This window comes from Ambystoma mexicanum, chromosome 4q, assembly GCF_040938575.1.
Source record: "Ambystoma mexicanum isolate Mex_15411 chromosome 4q, UKY_AmexF1_1, whole genome shotgun sequence".
Taxonomy (NCBI): domain Eukaryota; kingdom Metazoa; phylum Chordata; class Amphibia; order Caudata; family Ambystomatidae; genus Ambystoma; species Ambystoma mexicanum.
The window spans coordinates 229,472,245-229,490,167 of NC_090928.1; the positions used below are offsets into that span (position 1 = coordinate 229,472,245).

At 51.4% G+C, this 17,923-nt stretch overlaps 1 protein-coding gene across 1 annotated transcript in view; it reads left to right on the top strand.

Annotated features, from left to right (window-relative positions):
- The window catches only part of RPF2 (ribosome production factor 2 homolog), a 420,196-nt gene that overhangs the window by 263,770 nt on the left and 138,503 nt on the right, over positions 1 to 17,923 (top strand). The gene's annotated exons all lie outside the window — the stretch shown is intronic.

Genomic DNA, 17,923 nt, shown 5'->3' on the forward strand with positions numbered 1-17,923 from the left:
ACAGAGACCAGGATTAATCTGAGTTGTATACTCTGAACAGGAATGGAGACTGAGAGGGTGCAAGGCTCAAGGACAGGATGAGGAAGGATCCAGGTCATAGATGGTCAATGATTATTTAGAAATCATTGCGAGATTGGGGTACTTGCTGAGACGAGGAAGGCTGAAGCGTGAACAGGAGGTTTCTGAGGACAACCAAGAGCTATCCACGTGGGTAACACGCAAATGAACAATATTTTGCCAAACTGCACTGCTGTTGCTTGAAAAATCTGCATGAAGTTAAAAAGATGGGAGGATCTGGCCAGTGGGATGGGAAGCGTAGGTAAAGCAATGCATGTGCCAACAACAAGAAATATCAAGCCCCTAAGATCAATAACAAGCAATCCAGATGAGTCAAAGTGCACGGGAGCAAGTAAAACTAAAATGTATTTCATGCAACTATGGTTGGGATTCATTCTCAAATCATTCAAATGAGAATTACGAAATGGTGAGTTTTATAGTGAAGTGCAGAATTTTTCCATTAACCATGTTACAACACGCTTAAACATCCTCCTCAATTGCTTGGGCTTGGTTGCTCAATAGACAAATCTATAGCATGCCTAGTCTAATTTGCTTATCCAGCTCTCACCACTTTACTGTTAATTAGTAAAAATGACTTTATATTCATTTCATCACCTTTCCCAGATTTGCATTTGAACAGGTGAAGTTTCCATTTTGTTTCATTTGGTCCTTGATATTTGATTGGTGAAGCTTCTGTGGGTATCCTCTGGTGGGCCACTTCGAGCATCAATGACATTGTGAGGTGCTAACAGTGTGGCAACAGTTGTATGTTGTACATCCTGGTTTTCTTATGGATTGACCTGCTGGTACCATCTTACCGTTCCCCTTCCCGCTGCGTCAATTAGCAGCATATTATTGCAATGTCTGATTAGAAACATTTAACCACTATTCCTTCCTTTCTCATAGTTGAGGTGTATGACCTCACGTGCTATGCTCTCAGCCCGTTGCTTTGAGCTGAATACTGATTGTGTGTATATTGTATTTCTATATGAATGAGATGTATTACCTGAAATCATTCTTATGATTAGTTAAGTGGTCCTAACCGATGCACAAACATCATGGAATCCTTGGCATTTATATAGTGTCCCTGAACCTGTGTATGTTGAATTCTACCTGGGTGGAAAGCTAACCTTCCATTATATCCATTTCCAGTCTTGGTAAATACTTTCCTAAATGGGGTGAGGCGTCCCTTTTGTCTGAATGACTTTGTCTCATGCCTATCTCTGCAAAGGGTCTGATTCTCACCAGGGTTATTACCTTGTCTTGGTTAGTTTTAGGAACATGGGTAGAACTTCTACTTGTTATGTTTCACTTGCTAACTGTGGCACCAGGTTGAACTTACTCCTTCACAACCAATCACTGTGCTGCCTTCTACCCCTTCCCCTTGCAGACCCTACTTCTTTTAGCAACATTATATTAGGTCATACTTCCTTGTATTTTCGGCTGGGGAAAGGATTCTCCTCATATTCTTGACCAATCGCTGTGCCAGGCTGTAGACTGTGATGTCCTAAACTGACTGCTTTTGCTGTGTATAACAATTTCCAATGCTCCAATGCTCCAAGGCCTGTTATTCGATTGGCTTAGGCCTGTCTTCAATCTTGAGGCCTACTAAAGTTCATGCCACTATGCAGTGTTGAGGAGTGCACACAGCCCTCCAGATAAGGTGCGTATGGTGCCTTTTTACGCATGTAATTATGGCCAATATGGATGATTTCATTTTCAACTGCGTACCATGTACACTGTATTTATTCATTTAAAAAACATACTTTCCACCATTAGATGGCACTGTAGCTTTTCTTTTGTCAGCAGCATAGCCTTTCTTATGCATGATGGTGAATTGCCAACAAAGACCATGAGCCCCCTTGCAAATCTGTGACAGTTAAGCAAGCACCACAATAAAGCATGCAGCCTTTTCCTACTCTTAACGTCTAATACCTTGATATGCTAAAAAGTAAAGTTTGCTTTGATGTCCTTAGTTGAGTGTTGTTTAACCATACATAACACCACGCTGGACGTTTGTGACAAACTCACTTAGGTTTGGAGATTCATGGCAGAACTTCTTTGTGTGTTTTTAAAGCACTGAAAATAAAGTGGGTAAATCAGGATGTTTTGCCTTTTGCATTTTATAGTTTTCCATTCAGGATGTGGAAAATTAAGGTAGTGATATTATTTTGGCACAAAATGCTGCTATAAGGATTTACATGTTATTATGATTTACTATGCAATTTGTTTATTTTGCAAGTAAACTCTATAGGACAGTATTATTGTAGGTCTTGACACCCAAAACTAAAATTTGTGTTCCAAGTAAAATGCTGAAGAAATTGTCTGTGCCCAAATTGAAAGAGCGGGTTAAAATCCCAGCTTCACTGTTTAGCATAAGTGTGATGCTGGGCAAATAATGTAATCTCCCCCTGACTTCGATTGCAAACATTGGAGTGCTTATAAATAATTAAGTTTACACCCTTACAATAGGACAGTTTTAATAAGTTTAGGGACACATTGGTGTATCCTGGTGCTCCTCTGCTAATGGCTCCAATACTGCTCCCAGCCACTGAAGGTGCTTGGGCTGTCCAGAGTATTACTCCCCCCACTCTGCAATGCTCTGTTATGCTATGATATTGAGTCTTTCATTGCACACCATCTACCACTTTCACACGTTCTAGGACCTTCAGGTTCTGCAAGAAGTGGGTGTTTCAAACTCAAAGGGGTTAGTAGTTAACTGATTGGAACATTGAAGCTGCACTAGAATAGTCTTATTACAATGAGTAATGAAGTTGGATGCCCCTACACAAGTATCTTTGCCACTCCTCCAGTGTCTGAAGTTAGTGCCTCTCCCAACATTTGAAGGGTTAGACACCGCCTACATTTTAGCCTTGTTGCACCCCTGGATGTGTGCACTTGCATTTTGATAAGCAGAGGTGTGAGCGAAGCCTTTTCCCGAAACTGGCAGTGTTAAAGTTTTACTGTGTGTTCAGAAAAATGTACTTGAACAAACACAGAAACTTTAAAGCTGTTACTTTCAAGAAAGTCTTCCATCACCACTCTGCATATTGCGCTTTAAATTATACTATTCGATAGTTGGTCCCCACACCAGACCATGGGGGGGGTGAGTAGAACAGTGGGGGCAGAGCCTCCAAGTGTGCCCTGCCTATTTCCTGAAGAGGCCCCTTCCATCACAACTTAATTCTCCCCCCCCCCCCAGCCCACCGAAATGTAGGTTTCGAAGGGATTGTGTCCTCCGACGTATTCCTTATCTTAGATAGAAATCCTTCAGCTTTGCTGGCCTCGGAAAATTTTTTTCGCCAGAGGGCGCTGCGCGTCGATGATCGCCGAGTCGATGACCCTCGACGGCCTCCGTGCCGACGTCGACGTCATCCTGCCTATAAAGGCCGCGCGCAGCGTCCGTTGCTCAGTTCCGTTTTTCCGCGCTTCGTTGTGCCTCGGAACACCGTTGCTCAGTTCTCGTCAAGATAACGTATATAATAACTACTATTTACCTCGATATCGATGGCATCCTCCTCCGACCCGACGACCCCTCGGTCCGGTTTCAAAAAGTGCCGAGACTGCGGGAAGAAAATGTCGTTGACGGACCCTCACAGGGTCTGTTTGTGGTGTCTGGGAATCACGCACCAGAGTTCGGAGTGTGAGGAATGCCTTTCCATGACGGCGAAAGCCTTGAAGGAGCGTAGGGGGAAGCTCGAGAGAGGTAGGTCAACTTTAACTTCCTCGAAAGCTTCTTCGGTAGAGTCGAGACGTTCGTCTCCTCACCATAAAAAACACTCTCGATCTAGATCACGAAGTGGCTCCCACCACTCGTCGACATCGAGACACTCGAAGAAGAGACGTAGGAGATCCCCTTCGTCATCTTCGTCGAGTTCTCCTGAGAGAGTTCATTGCCCCACAAAACGCAGCTCGCAAGCTGAGTGGGAGGAATTCAGGAAAAAGATGCTAAGCGTCTTCGAGAAAGCGGCCTCGTCCCCCTCGAAGACAGCTGAGGGTGATACCCCGGGTAAAAAACCCAAAAAATCTAAACGCCGCGAGTCGCAGTACCCGGCGGAAAAGTCAACCCGAAAGCGCCTCGAGCCATCGGGAGATAAAGCATCATCGACGCCATCGTCGAAAACTCCTTCGAAACAGAGGTCGGCGCCATCGACGCCGTTGTCGAAGGATTCATCGGCGCATCAGTCGATCGAGTCGACGCCGACGTCGACGCCGATATCGACGCCGGTGAAGGAAAGAACCACGGCTACTCCACAGCCAACGGTTAGACAAAAGACCTCCGACTCGACGCCGAGAACGTCGACGTCGTTCTCGAGCAGGACTCCGATCCTTTCGAGTTCTTCGAGGCCTAGTACACATTTCTCGACGCTTTTCACGGCGCCTTCGAGTACTTTCACGTCGGTGTCGACGACATCGACGTTTTCAAGGCCTGTGATGATGGCTCCTTCTGCATTGGAAATGGGGTTTATACCATTCCAAAAACCAATGTATCCCCCTTTAACCTCGATTTTTGAGGAAAGGGAGGATTCAGACCAAGATATTGATTTACAGAGGACCACATCACCAGAGCCAGAGACTTTCGCCTCTGAGGAAGGAAGATTAAAAAATCTTCAGGATGCACTTCAGGAAGCTAGTGGCTTGGACACTTCTCCTGAAGCAGAATTTATCAAACCAGACCCAGGAGAACATGCGGAGACTCCATATAGAGCTCTGATGTCTAGAATCATAGAATTTATGGGTTGGTCTGCACCTTCTCCTGCCTTTCAGCAGGATGACCTCACTGACATACTGGACAAGGGCCCACAGGAGGATCCTGTGGTTCCATTTCACTCTGCTCTACAGAGAAGGATTTTGACAAACTGGGAAACGCCAGAAATTATCCCGGCAGTAAATAAAAAACTGTCAACAAAATACAGGGTGGCTAGTTCTGACCCTGAATATTTGTCAAAACACCCTACTCCTGAGAGCTTGGTTGTACAGGCTGCAACCTCATCAGGCAGCACATCTGCATACCCCACTGCTCCGCAGGATAGGGATGACAAAAAGTATGATGCCATGGCTAAGAAGGTTTTTTCTGCCTGTAGCATGGCGTTAAAGTCTATTAACGCGACCTGTACGCTCGCTAGGTTCAGCCACACCCTTTGGGAGTGCGCTTCATCAGCGGCTGACTGCCTCCAAGAAGGAGAGGAAAGGGACGCATTTTTAAACATCATCAGGGATGGTAAAGATGCGATGTGCGAGACCCTACAAACTGGCCTAGATTCTGCTGACAGTATCAGCAGGGCCATGGCGGCAAGTACCACAATCCGCAGGCATGCGTGGTTGAGGAAGTCTGGTTTTGCCTCTGACGTGCAGACCAGGCTTTTGAATATGCCCTTTGACGGTTCTACCCTCTTTGGAAAGAAGGCGGATGACAGTTTGGAGAAACTGCAAACGTCCAAGGCAGCAGCCAAGTCATTGGGAGCTGCTATCCGTCAGAATACCTTTCGTCCTTCGGGATCATCGTGGAGAGGACGGTCCTTTCGTTACTATTCCTCATATGGAAGGGGCAGGGGACGACCGGCTCAAAGAGGCCAAGGAAGATTTACCCGTGGTGGACGGGGTAGGGGAAAGAAAGCCGCACCCGCAGGAGCAGGAGCCACTTTACCTTCGGCAACTGCATCAGCCGCTTCAAAACCACTCTGAGGTCTCCCCTCACAGAACACCAGTAGGGGGCAGGTTAACTCACCATCTGACGGAATGGCAGGCTATTACGTCAGATGCTTGGGCTCTGGAGACAGTGGCCCAAGGTTACTGCCTGCCCTTCCTACATATCCCTCAGAGTCATCCACCGGGGAACAACCCTTTGAAGCTTCCAGATCCGCTCCTCTTGCAGGAGGTTTTAGACCTGCTAGAGAAAGGTGCCATAGAACTGGTACCTGTAGCGGAAAGGAACAAGGGTTGGTACTCCCCCTACTTCATAATACCGAAGAAGGACGGAGGACTGAGACCCATCTTAGACTTACGGGAATTGAACAAATTCCTCCGAAAGGACAAGTTCAAGATGGTGACTCTCTCTCAGATCCTTCAGGCCCTCCAGCTTCAGGACTGGTTGGTATCTCTAGACCTCCAGGACGCTTATTTCCATGTGCCGATCCATCCCAGGCACAGGAGATACCTGAGGTTCGCAATTGGCAGCTCTCATTATCAATTTCGAGTTCTGCCATTTGGGCTAACCTCCGCCCCGAGGGTCTTTACCAAGCTAATGTCGGTTGTGGCTGCAAGTCTAAGGAGGGAAGGGATTCATGTCTACCCTTACCTAGACGATTGGTTGATCAGAGCTGTATCTTCGGAACAGGCTCAGAGACAACTAGATTATGTTTGCCACTTCCTTCACAAGCTGGGCTTCTCCCTCAATTTAAAGAAGTCACAGATGATACCATCACAGAGACTCCAATTCATTGGAGCAGTCCTGGACACTTCCCTGGGAAAAGCCTTGCCACCAGAGGTGAGGGCTCGAGATATTCTGCAGATGGTCATCAGATTTCAGAATGCCCAATATCTCCCAGCCTACGACTTTCTGAGGTTGCTAGGCCTCATGGCATCCTGCATATTCCTCGTGCCGGAGGCTCGCCTGAGAATGAGATCCCTCCAGTGGGCACTGAGAACTCAGTGGTCACAGTTCTCAGGAAGGATGACAGATCTCCTTCGGATCCCGGTCAAAGTAGCCCGAGACCTTCAGTGGTGGGCCTGTCGGGAGAACATCCTGAAAGGAGAAATGTTTTGGCAACCATGGCCGGAGATAACAGTAGTCACGGATGCCTCACTCACGGGGTGGGGAGCTCACGCCAACGACTTAACCATCAGCGGTCGTTGGTCTCCATCGGAGTCCAGACTACATATCAACCTGTTGGAGCTGAGAGCCATCAGACTAGCGCTGAAGGCTTTTCTGCCGTCTGTACGGGGAAGAAACGTCCTAATAATGACGGACAATACAGTGGCCATGCACTACCTCAACAAAAGAGGAGGCGTAGGCTCACTACCACTGTGCAGAGAGGCGATGCAGCTCTGGTTTTGGGCAATTCAGGAAGGAATCTCTCTATCGGCAATTCACCTAGCCGGAGAGAAGAACTTGACAGCGGACGCTCTGAGCAGGCAGAGCACAGTCTCTCACGAGTGGGAGATAGCTCAGGAAGTCCTTCAAGAGATCTTCGCCCTTTGGGGAACCCCTCAAGTGGATCTGTTCGCCACCAGTATCAACAGGAAGTGCGACAGATTTTGCTCAAGGGAATTTCCCCCGAGAGGAGCTCTAGGAGATGCGTTCGTAGTGGACTGGGAGTTCCCACTTCTGTACGCGTTCCCTCCGGTCCCTGTCATTCCTCAAATGATCAGGAGGTTGAGAAGGTTTCGGAAGACCATGATCCTAATTGCCCCGGATTGGGCCAGGAGAACGTGGTACCCGGACCTTCTAGACATGTCCATCTGCCCTCCAATTCGACTGCCATACAGAGAGGATCTTCTCTCGCAGAAGGAAGGTCAGGTTCTCCATCCAGCCATCAAGACCCTCAACCTTCACGCTTGGTGTCTGAAAGGTTGAGGTACAAGGATTGGGACCTTCCGGATGATGTTATGGAGGTGTTGCTTTCGGCCAGAAGGCCGGCAACTAAAACTCTATACCGCTGCCGTTGGAACAAATTTTGCAGCTGGTGCAGAGAAAAGAATATTGAACCCTTTTCTTGTGGTACACCTATGGTGTTGTCATTCTTACTTTACCTGGCTAATTCAGGCCTACAGGTTGGCACAATTAAGGGCTATCTCGCAGCGCTATCAATCTTTAAGCGCACTGCAGAGGAGCCTTCATACTTCAAAATTCCATTGGTAATACAATACCTAAAAGGATTAACTAATGTTTATCCCCCGAAACCTTTTCAAGTTCCCTTATGGGATTTAAACCTAATTTTAAACTTCCTAAAGGGTGCCCCTTTTGAACCACTACACTCTTGTTCATTGAAGCTTCTCACCCTCAAAACTGTTTTGCTAATAGCATTGACATCTGCTAGAAGGGTTAGCGAGTTGCAAGCCTTATCGTGTAAACCTCCACATACAATCTTTTACAAGGACAAAGTTGTTCTTCAGGTGAAGCCTAACTTCCTCCCGAAGGTAGTCTCGGAGTTTCACATCACTCAGAAGATTATATTACCTTCTTTCTACCCTCCTCCTCATCCGGGGAAGGAGGAAGAGAGACTGCACAGGCTGGACCCTAAGCGAGCCTTGAGCTTCTATATCAGCAGATTGGCTAAGATCAGACAAGCAGACCAACTCTTTGTAGGTTATGCAGGACATAAGTTGGGCCTTCCAATAACAAAACAAACCATCTCCAGATGGATTATTTTAGCCATTCTGGAGTGCTACAAATTGGCAGGAAAGGAGCCTCCTCAAAATCTAAGGGCTCATTCTACCAGGGGTATCGCAACATCCTCAGCCCTTCAAAGAGGGGTGCCAATTCGAGATATATGTGCGGCTGCCACATGGTCGTCCGCACATACATTTACCAAATTCTATAGCCTGGATTCCTCCTCTAGTCAAGAAACTAGATTCGGCAAGGCTGTGTTACACTCTGTCCATTCTGGAAGGGTAACATAACTTTTATTACTCCCGCCTCCAGTCACAATACCACTGCTATGGGAGTCTATCTAAGATAAGGAATACGTCGGAGGACACAATCCCTTCGAAGAACTAGTTACTCTTACCTTGTAACGTTCTTTCGATGGGATGTTCCTCCGACGTATTCCTTATCGACCCTCCCATCCATCCCCGCAGTATGACTTCCTGTGGGTTTGCAGCCTATGCTCCTTCAAGGTGATTAGTCTAATCCAAAAACATTACTGGGGACTACAAAACGGAACTGAGCAACGGACGCTGCGCGCGGCCTTTATAGGCAGGATGACGTCGACGTCGGCACGGAGGCCGTCGAGGGTCATCGACTCGGCGATCATCGACGCGCAGCGCCCTCTGGCGAAAAAAATTTTCCGAGGCCAGCAAAGCTGAAGGATTTCTATCTAAGATAAGGAATACGTCGGAGGAACATCCCATCGAAAGAACGTTACAAGGTAAGAGTAACTAGTTCTTTGTTGCATCCCTGCATGGGAGGGAGGTCATGTAGGTCGGCTTACTCACAAGCCACCAGCCACCCCCCCCCCTCTCCCCTCAAAGTGCTGAAATAAAGGGGCGGGAGCCGACACATCTGCAATTACTCCTTTACTTGCTGCACCATGGCACGTTGCAAACCTGCTCTGTAATGTATAATTTATAAAGTTATGCTGGCTGTAGTAAGACGTGCTCTTGCTGTTGGGCTATACCACAAGGGATGGGCCCTTACCCCATGCAGGGATGAATGGTTCCATTAGCCTGAACTGAATATATTTGCCAATGGCACATGCAAGGATGCCATGTGCCACTGGCGCATGCAGAAAAGATGCTCAGTTAGCATTTACAGAGGGTATCTGCTGCTGCATGTGAACGGAGGCTAGGCTATGCCAATAACATGTGGAAAGAGAGTATGTGTTCTTCTCCAGCATGGGGTCTGGCATGGATTCACATGCTCATGAATATTCCCCGTCGTCAGGCTGGGAATCCTCGGTAAAGAAAAAACCAGTATCAGTTTCGTTTCTGATCTGTCTTTCGTAGTAATAACCAATCACTGGTCTCTGCGTCATACTGACCACAGCCAATGACTGCCCTCTACCTAAGCACCGCCTCTGGCAGCCATCTTCAGATTTTTACCGCACGTTCATGTGTTGGGATCCTCGTGCTATTGCTCTCGAGCGTTAGTGCTTTTTTTTTCGCGCTTTTTTCACAAAAAAACTTCGATTCTTTCGGTCAAAAGAGCCTCAAGCTCCACCGATCCTACATCCGATCAACGGGGACCCGTGTCGGATTCATCTGTGCCCCTCAAGGGTGAAGATTTCGTCGAGCTACGCTTCGGAGGACTCCAGAAGCTTCTCAGGCCCTGTCTCGGAGATGGCCCAGGAGAAGGGAAGCTCGACGCCCGGAAAGCTGTTCAGGGTCTGCCCTGGATGCCAGCTGCAGAACGTCTTCAAGGAGGACGAACACTCTTTCTGCCTTTACTGCCTTCATGAGGACAAGACGCACGTGGAGAAGGACTGTGCGTTTTGCGGCAACATGTCGGAACGGACCATGAAGGACCGCCATCAACGTCTCGCCAACTGGCTGGAGGGTAAGAGCCCGTCTGGCGAGAAGAAGAAGAAATCCGAGCGGTCTTCTAAGACCTTTGAGGGCGCCCCGGCGACGGGGGCCCAACATAAGGCCAAGCACCGCGAGTCCGCTGGCACCGGGAGCGCCGAACGGTCGGGCTCTGCGGGCGCCAGGCAGGGCGCACCCTCCCCGGCACCATCAACCACGAGCCAACGCTCTGGGTCGGGTAAGAGGAAGGCCGAGCACCCGGCGAAGCTCCTGGAGAGGCCCCGGTCGAGCTCTAAGGCAGAGGAGGAGCGTGGCAGTGCCCCCTCCCTCAAGGATAAGGCGGTGAGCGCACCTAAGGTGGTGAAGGCCTTGATCCATCCGGCCAAGCCCTCTATCGAAACGGTCGCGGCGGCCCTGGCTCAGCCTGTGGTGGCTGCACCAGTGGTGGCGACCTCAGGGCCCAGAATCTCCCTGCCTCCTCGGAGGGAGTCTTCCTTTGTGCCCATCGATAGGACCCCCGTGAAACCCTCCGTGGGGAAGAAGAAGGGGGGGCAGGGCGTCGTCGTAGAGTCGGCCTCAACCTCAGAAGAGGAACTGATCGAGGTCTTAAGCCACGGCCTAGGCGTGGAAGAAGGCCAGCCCGTCGGAATGGACCCCGACGCAGGTGACGACGACGACATCGTCGAGGATACCGACGGGGGCCCCTGCTCGCCCGTCGGATTCCCCTCTGCCAGCGCCGCAAGACAACTCGGCGGCCATTTTGTTGGCCATACAGTCCTTATGCTCCGAGATAAGGACGAGGCTACCGTTACCGACGGAGGAACCTCTCCCGTCGGGGGATCCAGAACCGGGACCTTCTGGTGTTCCCCCTACCAAGAAAAGAAGGATCCATCCACCACCTCCTTTTCAACCGTCGCGCCCCTTCCAGCCCTCCTCCCCGTCCACCCGAGGGGATGATACGGGGACTGACACGGCAGCGACGGGTACGGACGACGAGGCATACGACGAGGATTTTCCGTCGTCGCCTCCCACCAGGGCCTCTCCGCCCGACGAGATCGGATCTTTCCACTCCATGATCTCCAGGGCTTCCGAGCTTTTCCAACTCTGCCCTGAGGAGAAGAAAAAGGAAGGCTTCCTTTATCAGCGGCGCGAGGCCAAGAGGAAGACGGTCCTCGCAGTGCCTCTGTTGGACGACATTTGGGATGAGGGCCTTTCCCTCCTCAAGAACCCTTCCACGACGCCAGCTAGAAGAGACCGGTACGAGAAAAAGTACCGGGTCCCGGACACGGCCCCCCTATGCCTCCGGGCGCAGCCTACCCCGGACTCCGTCGTCTCCGCGGCAGCCAGGAAGAAAGCGGGGGGGGTGCGGCCTCCACATCGACTTCCCCGCCGGACGGCGAGGGAAAGAAATTGGATACTATGGGGCGTAGAGTCATCTCGTCGGCAGCGACGACGATTAAAGCGGCCAACGCCTTGGCTATCGTGGCCCGCTACGACAGGGAGCTCTGGTACAAGATGGCTCCCCTGCTGGATTTTCTGCCGGACGACAAGAGGGCGGAGGCCCTTGAGATCCTGCAGGAAGGTGAGGTGGCCTCGGACCACGCCATCACCGTGGCGACGGACATCGCCGACACTGGATTCCGCCAGCTGGGCAACGGTGTTTGCCTTCGACGTCGTGGATGGCTCAAAGCTACGGACTTCCGGCAGGACGTCCAGACCAGAGTCCTGGACATGCCCTTCGACGGGAACAACCTGTTTGGGAAGACAGTGGACGATTCCCTTCAGGCCATCAAGGCGGATACTGAGACGGCCCGGGCCCTTGGAGTCCTGCAACGACGGACGCCCTTTCGGAGCGGCGGAGGCAAGGGCGCCTCCAAAGGTTCCGGCGGCGGTTTCGCTTCCTACCGTCAAGCGGCCCGCTCGTCGTCGCAAGAGGCCTACAGAGGACGAGGCAAGTCTAGCGGACCCCGCCGTCGTCGCCAAGGAGGTCAAGGCGGCAAGGCCGCGTCCAAGCAGGATTGAACCGGCCTTGGGGTCGGGCCCCCACCGAAGCACCCCGGTGGGAGGCCGGCTGGCGGGCTTCGTCAGCGTGTGGGAGTCCATCTCCACCGACCGTTGGGTGCTGGACGCCCTGGCCCGGGGCCACGCGCTCGAGTTTCAAAGAAGGTGCCCGCGCGTCCCCCCCGTGGCCAGGAAAGAACTTCACGTCCCTCAACTTCTCCTGGAGGTAAAGGCGATGCTCAGAAAGGGCGCCATCGAACTCGTCCCAAAGAGGCTTCGGGGCTCCGGAGTCTACTCGAGATACTTCCTCGTGAAGAAGAAGACGGGAGGATGGCGCCCCATCCTGGACCTGCGACGTCTGAACAAGTTCATCAAGGCGCAGAAGTTCCGGATGGTCACCCTCCAGCACGTCCTGGGTCAGCTGGAGGAAGGAGACTTCCTATCGTCATTGGATTTGGAGGATGCCTACTTCCACATTCCCATCCTAAAGGGGCACCGCAAATTCCTCAGATTCGTGGTCCAAGGGCGTCATTACCAGTTCAAAGCCCTTCCCTTCGGACTACGGTCTGCACCCAGGGTATTCACCAAGTGCCTTGCACCGGTGGCAGCGCAGCTGCGCCGCGAGGGGATCCACGTCTACCCCTACCTGGACGACTGGCTCATCCGCGCCAAGACGAGGGAGCTCGCCGTGGTCCACACGGCAAGGACCGTCCAACTCCTCACGGACCTGGGATTCTCCGTGAACTACGCCAAATCCCACCTGGTGCCCGCGCAAGTCGCACTGTTTCTGGGAGCGAGGCTCGACACAGTGTCCCTTCTGGCCTCCCCGTCGGAGGAGAGGACCAGGACCATCTTGGGCAAGGTGCAACGGATGTTGGTGGCCGACGCGGCCAAAGTGAGGTCCATCAAGTCCCTCCTCGGGATGATGTCTTCCTGCATCTACCTCATTCCCATGTGCAGGCTCCGGATGCGCCCGTTGCAAGAATTCCTGGATGCGCGCTGGATCCAGACGACGGGCAGCTTCGAGGAAAGGATCAAGCTCGACGAGAGTTTCCGACGAGCGATACGGTGGTGGGGCACCCGCGCGCATCTGACGGCGGGCATGGACTTCCAGACCCCAGCCCACCAGGAGACTGTGACCACGGATGCCTCCCTGGAAGGGTGGGGAGCGCACACCGAAAATCTGCACGCAAGGGGACTCTGGCTCCCGACGGAGAAGTCCCTACATATCAACGTCCTGGAGCTCCGTGCAGTGTTTTGGGCCCTCAGGTCCTTCCTTCCGTCCCTCAAGGGCAAGGTGGTGAGGATCTTCACCGACAACACCACCACCATGTTTTACATCAGGAAACAGGGCGGAACCAGGTCCCCAGCGCTGTCCAAGGAGGCGCAGGACCTGTGGCATTGGGCCGTCGCCCAAGGGATTTTTCTGGTGCCGTTTCATCTGGCAGGGATAAAAAACACCATCGCCGACTCACTCAGCAGGGAGCTGCGCTCGTGCCACGAGTGGGAACTACGGCAGGATCTGGTGGATCGCCTCTTCCGACGGTGGGGCACACCCCAGATCGACCTGTTCGCGACGGCGACGAACACCAAGTGCCGGAGGTTCGCCAGCAGGTTTCCCCAGACGAGGAGCATGGGCGATGCTTTCTCGTTCCCCTGGGAGGGCCTGTTCCTCTACGCGTTCCCTCCCTTGCCTCTGCTAATCCGGCTCGTCAACCAGCTCAAGAGGTCGCGGTGCAGGATGATCCTCGTCGCACCTGCGTGGCCGAGGCAGATATGGTTCCCGGACCTTCTGGACTTGTCAGCGTCCCCGCCGATCAAGCTGCCGGCGGACGCGGATCTACTCTCCAGGGAAGGAGGCGCCATCCTCCACCACGACCCGAAGTCGCTGAACTTGCAGGCCTGGCTCCTGCAGCACTAGAGTTTGGAGGATACGACATACCGGCCGATTGCAGAGAGGTTCTTGCAAAGGCCAGGGCGTCCTCGACTCTTAAATGCTACGGACACAAATGGAAGAGGTTCTCTGTCTGGTGCCACGCACAGAAGATTAACCCTCTACGGATTACGGCTCCCCAAGTACTGCCGTACCTGCTGACGCTGGCCAAAGCTGGTCTGGCACATGCGTCCATCAAGATTCATCTTGCTGCGATCTCCCGATACACCAGAACCACGGGCCGGACGTCCTTGTGGTCTCATCGTCTGGTGAAAGAGTTCATGAAGGGACTGTTCAGATCGTTCCCGCCGGTGAAGGCTCCGGCCCCGGCGTGGGAGCTCAACGTGGTGCTGACCAAGCTCATGGGACCTCCGTTCGAGCCTCTGCACTCGGCCCCGTTGAAGTTTCTATCGTGGAAAACAGCTTTTCTTGTGGCCATCACCTCCGCACGACGAGTGGGAGAGATCCAGGCCCTTTCCTGCAAGGCCCCGTACTTGACTTTCCACGACACGAGGGTAGTGCTCAGGACGCACCCCTCCTTCATGCCCAAGGTACCGTCGGACTTCCATCTCAACGAACCCTTGGTGTTACCTGTGTTCTTCCCTTCGTCGCCGGCTGAGAGGACTTTGCACTCGCTGGATGTAGCTAGAGCGCTGAAGTTCTACGTGGACCGCACGAAGGGTTTTCGGAAGACGTCACAACTCTTTGTGAACTTTGGACCTGTCAATCAGGGGAAGGCTCTCTCGAAGGCTTCCATCTCCAGATGGCTCTCCGGCTGTATCATGTGCTGTCACCGGTTGGCAAACCGACCGCTGCCTGGCCGTCCGAGAGCCCATTCCACCAGAGCGATCGCAGCTACCACGGCGTTCCTATCTGGTGTGCCCCTGCTGGACATATGCAGGGCTGCTACGTGGAGGTCGACGCACACCTTCACGAAATTCTACTGCGTCGACCGGGATTCCAGGGAGGAGTCCAGGGTCGGCCAAGCAGTGCTGCGCAACCTGTTCGCCTGAGGTGAGCCTGGTGAGGAGGTAAGATGCTTAATGTTGAGTTGATGTGATGCTTAATGTTGAGCCTTTGCCACCTCCCGTGGTTGTGCATGTGTGTACTGCTATGTATTCTTTATTCATGAGCATGTGAATCCATGCCAGACCCCATGCTGGAGAAGGAACAAGTTACTTACCTGTAACTGTTGTTCTCCAGCATGGGTCTGGCATGGATTCACATGCGAACCCTCCCGCCTACCCCTCTGCGGCTCTTCACTTGGTCATACTGCCACTTCACGTGCTTCCAAATCTGAAGATGGCTGCCAGAGGCGGTGCTTAGGTAGAGGGCAGTCATTGGCTGTGGTCAGTATGACGCAGAGACCAGTGATTGGTTATTACTACGAAAGACAGATCAGAAACGAAACTGATACTGGTTTTTTCTTTACCGAGGATTCCCAGCCTGACGACGGGGAATATTCATGAGCATGTGAATCCATGCCAGACCCATGCTGGAGAACAACAGTTACAGGTAAGTAACTTGTTCCTTACATAGCACTTTTAGCCAAATTCCTTATGCTTTTAGCACTGTGGTAAGTTATTATCCCATTTCGAATGGTACATTTATTTATTACAGCAAAACCGAGCAGAATGCCAGGGGAGCACTGTTGGGTATTGTGGTGGAGGCTGGCGAGGACCTGGTCGGGTCAGGCTGAAATAAGGAAAAGGGAGGGAGGAAATTGGGTACATTTGGCCCCAGTACATTTTGTCTATTTCCAGCACTGATGGTAACTTGTGTGAACGCCATTCTTCATTATTGCATTTCTTGTAAGAAAGAAGCTACTCCTCTGCGGTCTTCCCTCTGTGCCACACCCATCAAGACTGTGTCATGTAATTGGAACTTGGGAAGTGCAGGCCGCCCTCCTGCCCGGTAGCTTTACACCCTGTCTTTGGATGCAACTTTAGCATGTGCTTTGCCAACATTAGCCTGTGCAGAAGGGAGCCCCGCTGTTAAGACTGGCAGAGAGGAGATGTGCCGTTATAGCATGGGCAGAGGAGATGCTACGTTAGCACTTGCAGAGAAGAAATGTCCCCATAGAATGTACTTGGTAAAGATGTGTGATTTGCACGTGACATGGAACAGAAGTGCAATTAGCATGCAGAGCCGAGATGTGCCGTAAGCATGTGCAGAGACAGGATATGGAGTTTGCACATGCTAACTGAACATCCCGTCGCTGCACAGGATGTGCAGTTGGCATGTGCAGGGATAGGATGTGCGGTTAGCATGTGCAGAGAGGGTCCATTAGCATGTGCATAGAGAAGGCTTGTCATTAGCATGCAAATCCCCTCTGTGCACATGCGCGCAGTTAGCACGCATGTATAGAGCTGTCCCACTAGTATGTGAGCAGAGAAGATGCACCATTAGCAGACGAGAAGAGATGTGCCAATAGCATGCGCAGAGAAGAGATTTGAGGTCACTATGGTTAGAGATGTCATGTCAGCGTGTGCAAATATCAGGCTTGCTAAACAGAACTTGTTCTATCAATACGTGAAAACAATGTCTGCCATTAGCATATGCCTAGAGATGTGCTGTTAGCATGCGCACTGTGTAAAGGTGCAATTTACGCATGCAAATGACAGAAATGTGCTCTTTAAATGCTAACAGCACATCTCTGAAAATGCTGAAAGCAGATGTGCCTTTACTATATGCACAGAGTACGTGTCGTACTAGTTAGTATTTCTCAAGAGGAGATGCATAGCTAGCATGTTCAGGGAGGAATGCCATTATCAAATTGAGTGATGTGCTGTTACTATGTGTTCAGACGGGATGTGCCGTTTGCATGTGGAGTGAAGGGCTCTGCACAAGCCAGACAACTTGGATCTACAACACTGTTGGTCTACGGGTCTGATTTCTTTTTTCTTTTTTTAATTCTTTTAAAAACTTTTATTTTTGTTGGCAGAGACAAATGACATACACACACAACAGAGCAGCTATGAAGTGACAATCTGGATAATCAACAGAATACAGTGGCTCATATGAATAGTGAGAAGTAGTTACATGGAGAAAGCAGCACTGCGGAGCATCTGGTGTCGAGGCACATGGCAATAACAATTACGAGGAGTTGGCGTCGAGGCCATTAAGAGAACTGTTGAAGGTAGTCCAAATGTTTAGCCCGGGATCAGGCCCGGAGGGTACTAATGTATTCCTCCTCACAGTTCCGAGACCAAGTCAATAAATTCAGCCATTTCTGGAAGGTAGGAGGAGCGGAGCACTTCCGGTTCTGTAAAACACACGTTTTGGCAATTATACAGCACACATTTAAGAATTTAGCCACCCCTCTGGCTCCCTCGTCCCCCCCCCCATTCCCCAAACAGTACAGCCAGCGGGTCAGACTCAATAACAGTATCACAGATTTCTGACAAAGTTTTCAGGATCTCCTCCCAGAATGGCGTTAGACGCGGGCAGTCCCAGAACATGTGTAAGTGAGCTGCATCCTCCACACCACAGCGAGGGCAGAGCCGTGGGTCGGAACGGGCGAACCTGGAGAGCCTGCGTGGGGTATAGTATAGCCTGTTCAATAGTTTATACTGTATAGTTCGGTATCGAAAATTCAGGGAGACCCTATTAGTGTGGGAGCACATTTTCCCCCCATAGTTGGTCCGTGAGTTCTACCTCCAGTTCGGATGCCCAATCGTCCCGTGCCCTAGAGAACTGCGGTGTGGCAGTCGCGAGAAGGAGTTTGTATAATGATAACACTCCGCGGGC